Here is a 19,466-nt window from a genome sequence, read left to right as displayed (position 1 = left end):
TCCTGTTGACTTAATCAACCTGCTATCAGGTTCAGCGCAAACTTCACCCCCCCCACCCCCAAAGGGCTATTCAACATCCCTGTTACTTGTCCCGGACCTCACATCTCCATAGATATCAAGTGTTAAAGGCCCTATCCAAGGCAAAGAACCAGCTTCCATGGGACCAGATAATATCCCAGGTTGTATTCTGCATCATCTCCAGCAAGAACTAGCTTTGCATTGAGCACTTTCTTCAACCACAGCCTAAGTACAGGCTTCATTCCAGCAGTGGAGAACTGCCATCGTCATCCCCTTTCACAAAGGTGGTGCCACTACTGACCCTAGAATCTACCGCCCCATTAGCTTGACAAGTCTGATCTGTAAAGCCATGGAGCGTATTATTATTATGGACCTCAAACAAGGACAGAGGCAATCTCCAAGCACTTGACCACACCCGGTTTGGATTAGACAAGGGCAGATCTTGCCTGTTGAACCTGGTTGACTTTTTTGAGACTGTCATCAAGGCCCTGGATGAGGGAAAGTCAGTATATACAGCTAACCTTGACTTGGCCAAAGCCTTTAAACACAATCCCCTACTTTGGCATCATCGAAACACTAACACAACTTGGCATAAATTCCCATCTCATCAGGTGGGTGGCCAACTGGCTCACCAACAGGACCCACAAGGTCAAAACAAGCATCTCCACCTCAGACAACAGACCTGTCACTAGTGGTGTTCCCTAGGGATCTACTGTTTGGCATCTACTTCTCAGAGGTCCAGGTAAAGACAAAAAGCCTGTGGCTGATCAAGTCTGCAAACGACTGTAAGTCAGGTGCTGTTACTGACTCCCCAAATGATGTTAACATACTACAAGATGATCTCAACAACAAATGACTGGTGCCAAAGTCAAAGTTAAACGCAAAAAAATGTGCTAGCATGCCATTCAGCAAAAACACGGTCCCTACTGATTATCACATCAAGACAACCCTCTAAGCACACAACCTGTGGTGAGGGACCTGGGTACACAGGGTAACAACAATCTCACATTCGACCATCATGTAGCAGCAGTGGTCAGAAAAGCTTTTTACTTGGTTCGTCTCATAAGTAAAGGGATTACATCCAGAAAAAATGAAGTTTTTACCTCTCTGTACTCTTTTCCCTCATTAGCCCAATAATTGAGTACAGCTTCCCATTTGGTATGTATGTCTCCAAACACCTGCACCAGCTGGAAACACCACAGAAATGCCCGACAGAGAATCCATGGCTTCCAACACCTGTCCTATCTGAACAGGTTCAAATCACTATCACTCTACTCGGTATCGTACAGATGGCTCAGAGGTGATCTGTGTCTCACCTACAAGGTGATCCCGGACCCTGCCCTACTAGAAAAGCTCCATGTCTGTAAGTCTAACTCCTCAAGCATTACCCACTTCAAAGGCCTAAATCTAATATGCGACATTAACAAACATGGTGGAGAGACAGGCTTGTCTCCCACAGGCTGCCCCATCTCTGGAACAGACTTTCCATACAGGTGAAGCAGAGTACATCGCTGACCCTCTTCAAGCACAACCTTGATGAGTGGATGGGAAAACACAAATTTGTCAGAGGGTTTCCACCAGTGTGCTTCACTGACAGGGGTAACAGGTGCTGATTGGGGTTTCTTTTTTGGGAACAAACTATTGGCTAGGCTTGTAAGGGCCCCAGGGCCATTAGCCTAGTTACCTCCTACAATCCTATGATAAGAAAAGTTTAAATATTTGCATGCTGCGACTTACGTTTAACAGTATTTTATGTGGCACATAAAGCGCCATTTAGCATTTTCTCCCAAATAGCAAATATTTTTGTTACAGCTTTAAATTTAAGCAGCTGTTGTTAAATTACTTTTCATCACGCCAATGTCACTGAATGTTAAAAATTATCTTTAACCTCAGTGACATCAACTCAGTGAAAATGTGAAATATTTCCATAAGCTTTAATAAGCGCATTCTGCACAGGCACAGAAATGTGCCCATTAAAGTCTATGGAGGCCTTAAGACACGGAGGAAAATCCTAAATTTATTTGGGCCATGGAGTGAATAAAAACATAATGAAGCTTTTTATTAAAAACACGGGCCAAGTAAAGTGACCAGGGCAATGTGCACTGTGGCAGTTAACTTATGATCAGACACAATGCACTCAAAGAGTGACAATACACTTTTAATATGGAAAAATGTGGATAGTCTGTAGCCTGCAATTAGCTGTAAATTGAGCTAGACACTTTGTGAACACTCTTGGTGCAATGGATAGTCCAAAGGGTAAGGCACAGAACTAATATGGTGATCCAGGAACATAAGACCTTATGAAACACCTGAAGTCTGGATGATTAGGAATGTGATGGTAAGCATACTTTAAATTTAGTGTTACCAAGAACCTTGAATGAGGAGGAAGGTTTAACAGATTGTGACGTGACATCATTTTGAATTTGGGCAATATCACAGACAGGTTTAGGAAAGAAAGATCTACAACTGGCCTCCATGCTTTTTTTTTTTTTGAACTGGTTCTATCACTCTCTAGGACAGATGTGATGAAGAACAGTAAGAAAAAAAGGGTCTGGTCTGAAGGATCTGGAATTACCTCTTGAAAAGGAGGAATTTCTCCCTATTGCCATCTGTAACCTTGATGAATGACTTTCAGAATCCATTTGTCCAAACTATCTGGTACCAAAGAGAAAAGTGGAGATTCACACTTTCTGGAAGGAAAAGAAAGAGAAGCCAAGGTGAAAGGGAAACAAAGTCTCTTAAAAAGGCATTCTGACTTCTGGATTATTCTTGGTTTTGGAAGTTTCCAGAATTCTTCTTGGAACTCCCTTGCCATTTCTTCTTAAATGTCTGTTTATCTGCATTTTGTTGAGACTGTTTAATTTGTTTCATACCAAAAGTGTATCAGGATTTAGAGAAACCATTGGAAAATCTGAAAAAAGGGCTGATAAATCTTAAGAGATTCCCTCTGTCAGCTTTACCCTTTTAATTACACCTTTTTGATCACCTCTGAGCAAATGGGCCAAAAATAATCTTCTTCCACAAGAGAATTTAAAACTTTTAGTTATGTACTTACCATAACTTTGAATGTATGGGATCCATCTCGCCTACATTCATAACAGATGGGTTCGGAGACTCGGCCACTTTTTTATACTCTAGAACGAAGACTCTAATTGGCTGGGCTCCCCCTTATCCCAGAATGCACCACGCCTGCTTCCCCGGATCTTGTTTGTTCGCTTTCATACAGTCATACAGACACAGAAAACCCCACCAAGCACTCTAACCAACTAGAGTCTTTCAAAGGAAGATCTCAGTAAGGACCAACATTTCCTCTAACTGCAAAAGGAAGGGGGAAGGAGGGCAGGTACGTATGAATGTAGGCGAGATGGATCCCATACATCCGAAGTTATGGTAAGTACATAACTAAAAGATGTAATGGGATCCTATCTCGCCTACCTTCATAACAGATGGGACAGCGTCCCTAGCACCTAAATCCTGGGTGGCTCATTGGAAAACACTCCTGAGAACCGTGGAACCAAAGGAAGCTCTGTCTCTAGAAGCCACATCAATTTTGTAATGAGAAATGAAGGTGTGCGGAGATGACCAGGTAGCAGCCACACAGATATCATTTATCGAAAGTTTGGAGTGGAATGCTACAGAAGTGGCCATAGCCCTGGTAGAATGATCCCTGACTGGGAAAGGCAGCTCTCTGCCTGATTGAGAATAAATGAAGGAGATGCAATCTTTAATCCATTTTGCTATGGTGGTTTTAGCCACCGGCTGACCCAACTTATTCTCTGCAAAGGACACAAACAGCGGATTAGACTTTCGTGTCTGACTGGTTCTGTCCAAGTAAAAACGCAGTTGCCTGTGAACATCCAACTGATGGAAAGTATACTCTGCACTGTTGGAAAATTTAGGAAAAAACACAGGAAGCTCCAAGGACTGTTGAATGCATAAAGGGGATGCTACTTTGGGCAAAAAAGAGGGATTCAATTTGTGGGATACCCTGTCTTAGTGAAATATCAAATAAGGAGGGTTAGAACAGAGAGCCTGAAGCTCCGAAACCCGCTTGGCAGAGGTTATGGCCACTAAAAAGGCGGTCTTCCAAGATAGAAACTTTATATCACACGTAGCTGCAGGTTCAAAGGGGAGAGCAGTTAAAGAGTTCAGAACAATATTTAGATCCCAAGGGGGGAGGGGATGGGCTATTGGGGGCCTGAGGAGCCACGCTCCCTTGAGGAAAGGCTTGCAAAGCCTGTTTGCCACTAAGGAAGGCTCAAAGGAAACATAAAAATTGGAAATGGCCGCTAACTGAACCTTAATTGTGGATACTGAGGAGCCCAAATGAAACAAAGAGGCTAGGAATTCTAGGACCTGCGGCACTGGGGCAGTAAGAGGATCAATACCTCGTTGCTGGGCCCAGCAGGCAAACCTTTTCCATTTGCTGGAATACAGTTTAACCGTGGATGGCTTGTGAGAAGAGGACAAAATGTGCATCACTTCTGGGGAAAGAGAGTTATCTCGGACTAGGGTTGGAAGTGGAGTAACCAAGCAGCTAGCTTCAACGACCGGAGGGATGGGTGAGAGTGTCCTGACTGGTGAGTCAACAGGTCTGGCACTGGGTCCAGAATCCAAGGGCCTTGTATCGCATGTCTCTGAAGGAAAGGAAACCAAACTTGACGAGGCCAGTGTGGGGCGATCAAGATCATGTCGCTCCCTACGTGAATAGCCTTCTGTATCACCCTCGGAAGAAGGGGAACTGGCGGGAAGGCATAAAGTAGACCGGGGAGCCAACTGTGGGCTAGATCGTCCCTGGGAATCTGCCCCTGAGAGGGAGTCAGAGTGAAGAACTCTTTGCATTTTGCATTGAGGGGGCTGGCGAACAAGTCGCAACAAGGGAGGCCCCATTTGGCGAATATCTTCGCAGCTACTCTGTCGTTGAGGGACCACTCGTGGGGCAACAGGAGGGTCCTGCTGAGCCTGTCTGCTATCACATTGGATTACCCCAGAATATGTATTGCTACTAGGAAACGGTGGGTAGCAATTGCCCAATGCCACACTCTCAAGGCCTCTCTGCAGAGGGGATAGGACCTGGTCCCGCCCTGCTTGTTTATGTGCCAGACTACCGACATGTTGTCGGATAGAATTGCAATGGTACCCTGGGGGAGAACATGATGAAGTGCTTGCAGCGCAAGAAGCACAGCCCTCATTTCCAGGATATTGATGTGTAAGTGCGCTTCGCAAACCTGCCATGTGCCTTGGACCGACCTGTCCAGATAATGACCCCCCCCACCCTATCTGGGAGGCGTCCGTGGTCACCGTGGCAACAGGGGGCTGAAGGGCAAAGGGACGCCCCTGGTCTAGGTTGGACCGAAGCAGCCACCAACGGAGGTCCCGACGGCAACAGTCCGTAATCAGAATCAAATGGTTCAGGGGAAGTTCCTGAAAGGACCATTGGACCGATAGTAGCCATTGCAGCATCCGCATGTGCAGCCTGGCCAAGGGGACTAGAAGAATAGTTGCGGCCATCGTGCCCGATAACTGTAGAATCTGTCTGGCCAGAACTCGTGATCTGGGTAACAAGGCTAGAACCTGAGATTGTAAGACTTGAATTCTTTCTGCCGGCAAAAATGCCCGCATACTTCGTGTCTAACTCTGCGCCTATAAAGGTGATACGCTGAGATGGCTGCAGCACAGATTTTTTCCAATTGAATGTGATTCCTAGCGAATGACCCAAACTGACTGTGGCCATAACTGCACGAACCAGTAGATGCTTGGAGGTGGCAGTGAGGAGCCAGTCATCTAGATAGGGAAACACTTGGAAACCTAGACTTCTCAGGTGAGCTGTCACCACTGCCAGACACTTGGTGAACACCCTGGGGGCTGTGGTGAGACCAAAGGGCAGTGCTCGGAACTGGAAATGACTGTCTCCCAGGTGGAAGCGTAAATGCCTCCTGGACTCTTGACGTATCAGAATGTGATAGTAAGCGTCCTTGAGGTCTATGGAGCACATCCAGACGTCTTTCTCCAATAACGGGAGAATGGACTGAAGGGTGACCATTCGGAATTTGGACTTTTTCACAAAGCGATTCAATGAGCTTAGGTCCAAAATGGGCCTCAAGTCCCCTGTCTTTTTTGGCACCAAGAATAATCTTGAGTAAGTTCCTAATCCAATCTGGTCGGCGGGGACAGGCTGGATGACTCCTTTGGTTAGCAGCTTTGAAACCTCTATGGCTGCTTGATCCCGTTGACTGGGTGGCACGTCCGGGATTTTCCTGACAGGAAGAGGGGGTTTGAAGAAGGGAATGAGATAGCCTCCGGTAATAATGCGGAGTACCCACCGATCCTTGGTTATAGATTCCCAAGCCTGTGGGTGTTCTGCAAAACGACCCCCGACTGGCTCCGGAGATGCAGTCGGGCAACGTCCTAGGGACGGTGAGGGTAGGAGGAACCTCGAAAAGAATCGTGGTCTCCAGTGTTGCGGGGGCCTCTGCCACCTCTGGGGCGGCGTCCTCCTGAATCCCCCCCGCCTCTAGAGGGGGGAATCACCCGGTGGAGTAGGGAAAAACCTTTGGGATTTTTTGAACCACATTTTCCCTCCTCTCTGGGCCTTGGGATAAGGTCTAGAGGGAGCGGAAAAACGGGCCCCAACGGCAGTCAAGGTCTTGCCCTCCTGCTCGCACCGGGTTAGTGTGTCCTTCACCTTGGGCCCAAACAGAGAAGACCCATCAAAGGGGGCATCGGAGAAGGAAGACTTAAAGGCCTCCGCAAGTGGGCACAAGCGTAACCAAGCCTGTCTCCTAAGAGCCACTCCTGTTCCCGCTGCTCTACTCGCCCCTTCGGCCGCATAAGATATGAGCCTCATGGACGAGTTGACTATAGACGATAGGGTAGTCATCTGGGCACCTACTGTCTGGGCTAGCGCCTCAGGGAGATTACCCACAAGGGACTCTCCTAACTCCTTGAGGAGGTCCCTTTGGAGCCTGGTAAAATGACAGAGATAATTCAACGACTGCAGGGTAAAGGCCGCTGAAGAAAGGGTACGCTTTCCGTACCTATCCATGCTCCTAGAATCCTTATTAGGAGGATGAATAGACGTCGAAGCCTCTGCCACGTCCTGCTGAGTGGCAGATGCCACCACCAGCGCATCTACTGCAACTCCCTTAGTGAGAAATTTTTTCTAGGGAGGGGCTGAAAGAAATTTGTTAGGCCTGGCGGGCACTGGTTCCACAGTATCAGGGTGTTCCCACACCCTTCGAGAAATTAGGTCCAGTAATTCATAGAAGGGTGGAGACACCCAGGAGGCGGAGGGCTGGGCCCCAAAGGCCTTGAGGAAGACAGACTCCTCAGTGGAAGGGGTTTTGGACTGCCAATCGCCTCTCTGTTTCATGATCTCGAGGATGTCTGAGAAGGAGACATCATCCGAGGACAATTTGGGGGACCCCTCCGCATCATCGAGGTCAGTGTCCGATGTGATGGACTCATCCTGGGAGTTAACATGCTTTCTCTTGCACAATTTCTTCCTTGGAGGTTCATCCGAAGCAGATTCGGAAGGATCTCCCGGAAGAAGGGAACCCCCCAAGGAGGTATCCTCAAGCCCTGGGGCCCCACTGTCATGGGAAAGAATGTCACCAGAGACACCAGTGCCGAGGTCTAGGGACGGTGAGGTAGAGACCTGCTGAGCCGTCAAGGTCATGGACAGCGCACTCCTCATGGCCTCAAAAGCCAGACCTCCAGACTCTACGGAGGGCACTTGCTGAGAGGCCACGACAGTAGCGGGAATACCTGCGGCCGATGCTCTAAGGGAAAGACTAGGCATAGAGGTGACCAGTCCCATAGTGTTCCCCTCGGCCACCACAGACCAAGAACCGGTACCGAACCCTGACACCGCTGACAGGGTAGGAATGTTAGTCGGTGTCGAACAGCTCCGAAGGGGTCTCGGCTCCGACTGAAGGGCTCTGCTGCGCTCCACCATCACCGACTCCAACGGCTCCGAAGAGGTTGGAGGAGGAACCAAATGAGCGGAAGAGAGGATCGGCTCCGGAGTGGAATGGGCTGGAGCCGAAATCATTCTAGTAAAAACCGGGGACTGGAAAAGCCTCTGGATAAGCCTGTCCAAATCCGAATCCGACAACCTGGAGGATTTAGAGGAAATAGACGGGGGCCGAGACGACTTCTCTCTCGGCTCTGATAAACTAGGGGAACAGCAAGGGGTCCAAAACTATCCGTGCTGAGACAGGCACCGTATGCAAAGATATCGGCGCCAACAGAGCCTTCGGAGCCAAGGGGGATGAGCCTGAGCTGCACACCTCCAATGGCTCCGAGACCAATGGAGCCGAAGTAGGTGATTCACCTCTCGGTGCCATAAGCTGTGGCTCCGTCACCAATGGAGCCGAGGGAAGAGGCACCGAGGCATACCCTTCAACCCTCGGCTCCGAGGCCAATGGAGCCGAAGAAGAAGAAGTCGGCCTATGCTTCTTGGTTGTCGGCTCCGACAGACTGGTCGGAGCAGACGACCTGTGCTTCACGAGCGTCTGGTCCGACGGACTGGTCGGAGCCGACGATCTTTTCTTTTTAGAAGCTGGAAAAGGAGTTAACACTTCCTCAAACGAAGGCTTGATAAGTCCTTTTAGGATTAACTTATTTTTCCTTTCCTGAAGGACCCTGGAAGAAAAAGCATGACAAACACTGCATGTTTCTTGTAAGTGCTTAGGCATGGCTGTCTGTGATAGACATTTTATAACTGCACCTAGTTCATTTTTTAAAACCTGACTTCTGTTCCTTAGACATCTAGATAATCACACTAGTTAAATAATGAAAGTAAGACACAAATTTAAAAGTAGTAAGACACAAATTTAAAAGTAGAGCAACAACCCTTAACTCAAAAGGACCACAGAGTACAGTACACAAACAGAAGTGGAACAAATACGGGCCAAAGCCCTCTGACTTAAAAGGGCTTAGCTCAATACAACAGAAGATATAGAAAATTTAAATTCTCTTATACAAAAAACACAAGCACACACAACCAAGGGCAAAGGCCCTCTAACTTAAACAGGCCTTGCCCAGTAAACAGCAGGAAAAGCGCGAAAATCAGATTCACTCAAACAGACTCACACACGCTGATATAGCTGTTAAAACAGCTGTTTGTCAATTTTCTGACAGAAACCCCATGTCAAAACACCAAAAAAAGGTTAATAAAAGCACTTGGCTCCAGCCAAGTAGAGACCACGTCCTGCTTGAAAAGCGGCAAACGAGATCTGGGGAAGCAGGCGTGGTGCATTCTGGGATAAGGGGGAGCCCAGCCAATTAGAGTCTTCGTTCTAGAGTATAAAAAAGTGGCCGAGTCGGAGCCAATGAATCGGCTCCGAACCCATCTGTTATGAAGGTAGGCAAGATAGGATCCCATTACATCCTCATTTTTATCATCATCTGAGACGTTCTGACAACACACAGACATGCAAAGCTCCTCAAAACAGTGCCAGTGGCCATAGCCCTTGAGTAAGTATCAGAGTCATACACACACTGTATAAACTTGAACAATACAAATAAATTAATTTATTTAAAGCAGATTTTTCCTCACAAGAAAAAAATTGCAGACAAAACATTCCTCACACTTTCACAATTGAGCACAATAAACCTTAACATAAGAGCCTGTCAATTCAAAATTCTGAAAATCAAAGCAGAATCATACACTGTTTTTTCCCAGGTCTATGTTCAGTCATCGAATTAAAATTTCAGCGAACCGCTAATAATCTACCATTAAACATTGAACACACTTGTCTTCGAAAATAAAATCATCGAATGGTCATAGCTGGCCAACAACCCAGGAAGTACAGCAATGCATAACGTAAGCTAAACAAACCCTTTTGTAAATTTGCCCTACTGTCCACTATTGTGTGATCTCAGAGCTGGTGTGTATATATATATATATATCTGTGGGGGGGGGGTGGGGGGTAGAGCACCACACCTTGGTTGAAAAGGTGCACAACATCATCAGGCATTCGTGATTTTATTTTCAAAGATAAGCATGTTTGGCAATTTAAATGTTCGATGTTTACAGTCGGATTATTAGCCATTCACTGAAATATAAATTCAGTGACTGAACATGGGCATGTTTTTCCCATCCATACTTATCAATAATTTTTCTATCCTTATCAAAAATAGTAGGATTGGAAATTAACTAAGCATTTAGCAGCAGAAGGATTAACAAACTACAGCTGCTGGATCAGGTTTTGGAAGAACGTAAAAAAAAAAAAAAAAAAAAAGAAAATTAAGATTGTGGAACCTCATTCATCTTATCTGCCACTTCAGGGACAGCTGCCTTGCTGTCAAGAAAACTGCAGGCAGTAACACACACACACACACACACACTCACCCTCCGTAGTTGACAAAACAGGTTCATTCTGTAACAGCACACAGTACTTTCTTAGGGACTGAAAATCTTCAGTATTCTCCCACTGAAAACACTTGCACACTGTAGAAAGTCTCCGCTTCTGACTTGCTGTGGGGTAGTTCTCTTTCGCTGAGCTCTCCTCAGAGACTGAAATAGACATGTGAAAAGAAAACCCTATATCTGTTCTTTTCAATTTCCTGTCCACATTCAGAAACTTGAGTCCCATCAGGAAAGGAGGTGTCCCTCTTTCTTTTACCAGAAACTACTTTAGCCTGAATTAAACCTTGAGCCAGACGCATTAAAGTACTCCTATGCAAGAAAATTGGAGGAGGAGGAGATAGATACAGGATTAGTTTTTTTTTTTTGTTTCTTTTTGATAGGAAATATGGGACCAACAATATGCAATAACAGCAGGCTAGCAAAGACTGTTTAACTTTTTCTTTTTGTGTTTTAAGGAGGACTGGTGATGTTGTAGTATACTGGCTCACTGGCAGTTTCGCGCAGGAGTAGGTGTGGCCAGGGTGATTGACAAGCCTAATGTCCATGAAGCGGAATGGAAATGAGGCATGATTGGCATGCCATGCATATTAGCCCATGACATCATGCATATAATGAATGCAGATGAGCAATTATGGCATAAAAGATGGGGGAAAACAATAATAAATACAGGAATGACTGCAGCCATTTACTCCAAGAAATAGTCTGACTTTTGCAAAAGTTTATATTCCAAGAAATGGTCTGTCTTTTGCAAAAGTGTAATTCTTTACTGTCCTATTCACTTACACTAGCTGTAACTAAAACTGTAGCTTGAAAGAAGGTCAGACTTTAAGGAAAAGAAAGAAATGGCATGTTTGAAAGTGCGGTACAATAAAGGGGCAAAATAGAGGAAGACTGAGATATGAGGCAGCGTGTATGACTGGGTTGGCAAGAAAAATGTAGGCAGGACTTTTTGCTGCTTCAGAATCAACCAGTTCAAATCCCTGTCATTCCTAAGAAAGGTAGTTGCGAGGCCAAGTTACATTACAGCTTCTGGAAGAACAAGCTTGCAAAGGAATGAGGAGGATTAATAGCCCCCCCCCCAAGTGTGTTAAACATACCCTGCAAAAACTAGGGTTAATATAAAAAGTACTAGTACAGAAGGGATCCACAGAAGCTAACCTGTCTGTATGTAGAATAATATGTGGTAGCCCGACTGATAACGGACTTGTAGCTTGTCTCTTAGGTGTGGAAACACCCATAAAAGACTAATGAAGATACAGGGAGAACATGCACACAACACACACAGTACCTCAAAAGGGCACTAAACCAAGGAACAGCACAGCAACAATTGCCACTGTACTACTGTGATATCCCACATTACTGCTTTATGTGCAGTTACAAGTGACACCTTATACAGATTTAATTTGTCCATTATAATAGGACTGCTACTTTGTTTTCTCTTTCTCTCCAGAAGCCTTTTCTTTTAAGGTGTCGGAGTCCAACAATTACATTAATCAGTTGCATGTATTAAAACATTAGCTACATGTTTAGCTGTTTAGACTATTTAATTCATGTGGCTATGGTAGAAGGGCTCGTGTATATCTTTACCCCAACAGACATTTCTATACTGTGATGAAGTGTACTGGATGAAGAATGAATTTTCATGCGGGTGAGAACCACATCATTAAGAATATTCATTATTACAGTTTGACGTCAATCAGCTGTGGCAGGGTTAGGGTGGCATTTGCTACTGCGCATATGGTGAGCCAGTACACTACAACATCGCCGGAGGACTGACTGCAGAACTGACAGATTGCACCATGGTTAAGCTGAAAATGATGCCCCTTTCCCAGGGAAAACAAGCAGCAAATGCCAGTAAAAACAGAAATCTTTAAAAATCACTTTTTCCACTGAAAAGCACAGCAAGATATTTACAAACGTTGCCAGTCCCAGTCCCACAGAGTAAAATAAACAGTTTCTTCAACTACTTTAAGCAACTTTTAAATGGATAGGAATAGACTGTTCCCATTTAAAGGATCAGTACATTCCATTAAAACAAACTCCTAGCTTTAAAATAGCTTTCCTGAAGAGAACAATATCAATAATAAACCAAATTTTTAAAGAGAAGTTTTTTTTTCCCCCACAAAGGGAACTTACCTAACCAGCAAAGGAACAGCACAACCTAACCAGCGATCCTCAAAAGCCTAAGAGGAGCATATTCTTCAGTGGCAGTCCAGATCTGAAGGGATTGGCACCCAAAACTGTAAATCAGTTCAGATCAAGCTGTCTAGTTTGGGCACATAAAAAGTGCCCTGAAACTTTGGAAGCTGTCTGGCTTTTATATTATATCCTTGGCAGAATATAAACCTTATAGGTAAGTCTACTACAGCAGCAATCAATATGATGAACAATGGGAATTCTGGGATACATATCTGTCTGTCTAACATGTCTTATTTATGCTGCAAAAAGAATGCAGGCCCTCACATCTCATATTTCTAATTGGATTTCTTTTGAAGATATGCAAAAGATTCATCAAAACAGTGTCCAAGGATGCCTTGTGTACCAGGCATAGATCGCCTATCAGTAGTCTGGGAGAGGCAGAGTACAAGACAGATAGGGCTTTGAGGCAATCCACATACTGGACTAAATAAGCCCTCTTAGTTGCCTGTTTAGTTTGATGAGAGAATTATCTTTATGCGCTTCCTGATTTTAGCCATGATTTTTTTTTCTTCTGTTGTACCACCCATTTAATTTGGGATGCCACCAGGATGGTTTGTTTTTTGGAGCAAGTTTTAGACTTCTGCTGATAGGTACAGCAGCCTCTGTGCAGCCATTGACATGGGGGCACAGAGTTTCTGTGAACATTTCTGCATAGGCTGCTGTATTCTCTGGGTTTGGAGGGGTTCTGAATTTTGATAAACTATCAAGTAATAAAAGGCAGTTTGCCTTGGAATAACTTCTATTACTAAGTTTACGGAGTTGATTCTGATTTCAAAAGGAGACTGCTTTATGGCCAGACCTTACCATGGAGAATGTGATGGGGGGAATGCATGGTTCTCCCAAGTATGAGGTTTAGTATGTTGGAACCTCTTAACGGGCATATGCATGAACTTATCAAGGGAGTTTGTGTTTACACAATCTAGGAATCTCTGTGCCTGTAGATCTGAGACTGTGTAGGATTGCCAGTCTATAAAAGGGTTAATTAATGTGTTAGATTGGATGGAGAGTGTCTCCAGTACGTCCAAATATGGGCTATGTGTTTCATGGGACATGGAGGGTGACCTATAGCTTGCTAGGATAGGATACGGAATTTCATCGTTGGTGACATGCATGTGGAGAAACTCCAGGGCACCATCCTGTTTAAATCAACCTAAAATGTGCTACTAAGACATCATCAGTCTTTAGTATGTTGGCTTCATGAAGCAAAAGGATAGTGGTAGGTTGGGTGTGTCATGCTATCTGCAAATCTTGGACAGCCTAAAAAGACAACCGATCTCCTTGTACAAACTAGTTTGTGTAATATCATTATGACCCTATGGGCTCAATAAGTGACAAGCAAGGGAAAAAGACCCTGCAGAGAAAAGTACACCAATCTAAAGAGTAAGACAAGTCTCAGATATACCATCAAAGCAATGTAAAAGCATTTCACTGGAAGTGATTTTCTAGACCTCAGAAATAAGGGGAACCCAAATTACAAATGGAGGTAAACCTGTCTGCAATATAGCAGTAAAACAGCAATACTGCAAAGCCCTGGAATTTATTACCACACAGCAGGAAAAATAAGACTGCATAGAAGTGGGACGCTCTGCAAAAGAGGCCAGCAGGTGATATGCAGCAAACAACTTATTTAAGAAATTAGGGTAATTATTTCCAAAACAAGTAATTTAGGTTACTTAGAGGCAACAGCTAGAATCACACCTACAAGCACATGACTTCACAACATAACACACCAGATAAGTGCTCTGTTTTAGAGCACAGAATATGTGGCCTCATGTAGTTGATTTTGGGTTCCTATCAGTTAGTCGAAACTTCAGCAGTTCGAACACCATATGTTCAAACTGTGAAGTTCAAAAACTGATCATTGCGAAGCTGCGGAACACCGAATTATTTCCCAGAGAAAGAATTTGGTGGGCCGTTACTGCGGCTTCGCTATTCCCTATTCCCTCCACTGTGGTGCGAAGGTTACAGATGGGGTTAAGGTAAGTGTGCGAACAGACTGGGTTAAGGGGAGTGTGTGATAGTTAGAGATGTTAGGGTTAGGGAGTGGGTAAGGTGAGTGTGTGATAGTTAGGGACCTTAGGGTTAGGGGAGCAGGTAAGGTGAATGTGCAATAGTTAGGGACCTTAGGGTTAAGCAGCAGGTAAGGTAAGTGTGCGATAGTTACGGACCTTAGGGTTAGGGTTGGGTTAAGGTAAGTGGATAGAGAGTAGTATATGTACAGTTTAGTGTAGGGTTAGAAGTAGGGTTTTGTGAAGTGTATATGTGTGGATTATTTATTTTGGTGTGCTTGTGCTGTGTGTGTGTTTTCTTGGAACAGGGATTTTTTTTCCCTGGGAAACAAAATCACCGTTCTAAGCTTTCGATGGTATTGCACTTCGAGGTTAGAAGTTCAAAGATATGTGTTCAAACTTCTGCCATTTCGTTGAAGTGATAGAGACCCGCTGATTTTATGGTTGTCCATTGTGTGCTGAAGTCTACACCAGGGAAGAGGACCTGTATAAGGAACAATCCAAGGAGATTTCCTTTTAATCTAGGATGATGATCATGAACAGTTGCTAAAAAGACTAAATCAGGATAACCCCTTAACATGAAGGGAATTCCATAATCTTTGCAGTCTTAGGATAAAGTTAATATCTTGAAAGGTTTAACCTACCAAGATCTTGGCAGAGATGCCATACATCTGAAAGATTTTTTTTCCAGATACAGATAGTAACAACAGAGACACCGACTGCCATGGTCAAAGGAACACTTAAAAAGCTAATACACAAGTTTATTTATTTCTCAGCTTTTTGAGCAGCTGCTGTCTAATCATTCCTGTAATTGTTTAACTATCATTTTCCTATTTTATTTTGTGTGATTAACTTGTAAAACATGGACAAAAATTATATTTTGATACTAAAATGACAACAGACTACAAAAGCAAACAATATTTGAGGGCAATGCATTAACATTTTCACTGAAAACCATGAGTTATTTAAGCAGTAATCCACAATTTTGCGTGGGTATATCAGGTGTGATCATGAGGAAGAAGCCCAAGTAATTAAACAAAGCCAACCATTGGTAAATCTGGATATATCCATAAACAGTAGTAGATTATTGTTATCATACAATTACATTATTTATAAAAGAGATTGCTTTCTTCAATATTCTTATGAGTTTTCTTTCCTATACCAGTGTACTGTATGGGACTTAAATTCCCATGCTTGCACAGTACATCAGTGCAAAAGAAGCGACAGAGAAAACAGAAACTCTATTGCTGTGCGTTTTTTTACTATGAAAAAAATAGAGACTTTCGAGGGATGGCACAAACGTAAGGAAAATCAGGTAGGTTTCCTTTTGTTTAGTTTTGCAGAATCTACCCGATTTCTCTTTTATCTTGCTCTGTTCTAACAGACAGTCTCAGAACTTCAGTGGATGGACTTTTTTCTGCTCGATTTAAAACTAGTTGGGATGTCCCAGATTTCTGAACAGTATGGATCATTTATTCTATAACTTTCAATAACTACAAAGCAGTTCATTTAAGTCATGACATTCTCTGACTGCATAACTTATCGAAGGCTAAGGCAGGAATCACTACCTGTCTATTAAACGTTCTCAGTTAATGCTACAGTCATGCTCAGAATTTTGTCAAATATATGGTTGAATTTGCTGCTTCACTTTGGTTGTGGTTGTATGACCATAAAATAACAAGGGGTGGGGACGAAACTCTTGACTGTAACCAAAAATGGCTACACAGACTAGAGTCGCTGCTCAGTTGCTAAAGATTTGATATTGTAACTGCTTGCTAGTATTTCATTCCAAGATACAAGTTTTGCAGACAGCATTCTGCAAACTGTCCAGGCTGTGTGAGTAGCTGAATGACTGCAGAAGGATATTATCTTTAAATTTGCCATTAGTTGTGTTTCATTGCTTCGGACATTTGATGTGGGACTGACTATGTGGCTACAGATGATTAACCATTTTTTCAATGTGTGAGTATGCGTTTGTATGTACATATACACACAATAAACATACACATATACAAAAAGAGTTCCTCTCACTATAATAAAGCTTAATAAAGACAATCATACATCTATCTTATTACATCTATACAAAAAGAGATTCGCTTTGAATTTTGTCACATTTAAAAATTTCATTTTTTTTTGTTTATTAATATGTCTCTCTAAAAGTAACATCTTGCCGCTTTCATATCCAGAACGTGTGGAGCATACAGTACTATACACATAACCCAAACAATGACAGTCAATATATGTAAATATGCAAATGAATCATCACACGAGCATACTAGTATTTAACACATCCTAAGCTATACTGTTTGGAACAAAGTCAAGCGATTGGAGTGAAAATACCTGCAGGAATATCCAAGGACATACAACAAAAACAATCAACAATCAAAAATGAAAATAGAGAATGTGGCCTGACATCACCTCTTTAGAACAAACAAGAGAAGGTGGAGTTTCCATTATACATCGACTCTTATAAATCAATGCATAAATGTGGCCTCCATGGTTCTGATAGACAGAGGTAGGCAGTAAAACCCAAACTAACACACACACACACACATAAACATACACACCCTCTAGAAACTTCCTAACATACTCCCTCCTAATAAACGTCCGTAATACGCAAGGACAAAACTGGGTTGAATTGCACAGCTAAGGCTTATAAGACCCTGGTTGTTATTAGCCTAGTATATACTTACAAATCTAATGCTTAGTTGTGCTTACTCTGAAATTACTGGGGTTAACATTGTGGGGAGAGGTTGTACTTTTGCAGTTGCTCTTTTTTATACACCTATCCTTATCTAGTTGTGGTTTAAAAGTTCTAGTGCAACTCTGGAGAACTGCGTTTTCCAATGGTATAATAGGATTGTGGTGGGTTTAAATGCACCCTCTGTGACCTGTGACAATTACTATCGCAATAATGCTACTTCTCGTTTGATTAGATCCAGTCTTCAGCCTGGATACTTCCAGTTGGTCAAGGAAAGGCAATGTCCTTGATGTGGTTTGGATCAAGAATGATTAAGTAGCCAGTTGTTGAGGACTGAATACGGACTTACAGGTTTAGATCATGTAGTGTGGGTAAATGAGAGGGAGGACAGAGGAATGGTGAGGATGCAAGGAGTAGAGGTGGCGAAGGTGGATAAGTTTAAGTACTTGGGATCAACAGTTCAGAGTAATGGTGAGTGTGGAAGAGAGGTGAAGAAGAGAGTACAGGCAGGATGGAGTGAGTGGAGAAGAGTGTCAGGAGTGATTTGAGACAGACAAGTACCAGTAAGAGTGAAAGGGAAAGTCTACAAGACGGTAGTGAGACCAGCTATGTTATAAGGGTTGGAGACAGTGGCACTGACAAAAAGGCAGGAGTCAAAGCTGGATGTGGCAGAGTTAAAGATGTTAAGATTTGCACTGTGTGTGTGACTACAATGGACAGGATTAGGAATCGGTATATTAGAGGGTCAGTTCAGGTTGGACGGTTGGGAGACAAAGCAAGAGAGGCGAGATTACGCTGGTTTGGACATGTGCTGAGGAGGGATGCTGGATATATTGGGAAAAGGATGCTAAGGATGGAGCTGCCAGGTAAGAGAAAAAGAGGAAGGCCTAAGATAAGGTTTATGGATGTGGTGAGAAAGGACATGCAGGTGGTTGGTGTGACAGAGCAAGATGCAGAGGACAAGAAGAAAAGGAAACAGAGGATTTGCTGTGGCGACCCCTAACGGGGACACCTGAAAGAGAAGAAGGTGGTTTAGATCATGTAGTTTACTGGGAAGCTGAAAAAGGAATAAGTGACTTTGGTTTAAAGCATAATTCTCCAACATTGAAATACTATTAAGCAGACTATTCATCTATTAATAATGAAATAGACAATCAGAATTCACAGGTAGTTATGGAAGATAACAATGTTGAAGCTTACTGGGGCATTTTTTATGAAATTATTTTTCTCTTATTGATAGTTTTTTTTACAAGGATTAGTAACACCGATTGTCTAAAGAAGCATACAGAATGGTGGACTAGTAAACTTGATAGGCTAGGAAGAAAAGTGAAAGCTCCTATGGCAGGGGTTTAAGAAAAATTCCTATTATAAACAGAAGAATATATCAGAAAATTATGAATAGATTTAGGTATTTGTTAAGAGCTGCTAAAAGAAAATATAAAAATAAGGGAGCAATCTATACCACTTAACAGCTCCATTTTCTCCAATATTAATTTCAACAACCAAATTTATACTTGCCCAATTATAAACCAGGATCTGGTGGTTTCTGCACCAAGTACAATTAAACCCTACTCAGCAACTGTCGCTGATGAGCTATGTGGTTATTTTTTTGTCTAAAATGTCTAAAGCACTATTACCTTGTCTATGCTGGTTATATCAGTTATGTTTACGGGGGGGGGGGGGTTCCAAAGATATGGAAAACAGCTGTCATATTTCCTCTTTTCAAAGAAAGAAAAACTTGTAGGTTAGAAAGCGATCATCCTGTTTTAGTTTAGTTTAATGTGTACTCTCAGCAAATGTTTTGAAATAATTGTATGCTCCTTGATAAAAACAAAAGCCATGTTCAACCCTGGATGTTTTTCAGCATAGGTTTATCCAAGGGAGATCTTGTGTGACTTATCTGTTAAGTTGTTACCATAACATCTGGGAAAAAAATAAGGGTTTATATTTTGATGCTATCTACTTGGATCTGGCCAAGGCACTTGACCCTGTTTCCCATGTAGAAATTAAGATGACCTTTTTTTAGACTTTGAATCAACCAAAGTTTAGTTCAATTATACATTTTCATCTGCCTTGAGCAGCTGGCCAAGGCACTTGACCCTGTTTCCCATGTAGAAATTAAGATGACCTTTTTTTAGACTTTGAATCAACCAAAGTTTAGTTC

The 19,466-nt window shown here is 43.1% G+C and overlaps 1 protein-coding gene across 1 annotated transcript in view; it reads right to left on the bottom strand.

Annotated features, from left to right (window-relative positions):
* The window catches only part of SFXN1 (sideroflexin 1), an 800,283-nt gene that overhangs the window by 735,366 nt on the left and 45,451 nt on the right, over nt 1-19,466 (bottom strand). The gene's annotated exons all lie outside the window — the stretch shown is intronic.

This window comes from Protopterus annectens, chromosome 4.part0 (genome assembly GCF_019279795.1).
Source record: "Protopterus annectens isolate FY-2018-M chromosome 4.part0, PAN1.0, whole genome shotgun sequence".
Lineage (NCBI taxonomy): Eukaryota > Metazoa > Chordata > Ceratodontiformes > Protopteridae > Protopterus > Protopterus annectens.
This window is presented reverse-complemented; position numbering and strand designations above follow the sequence as displayed.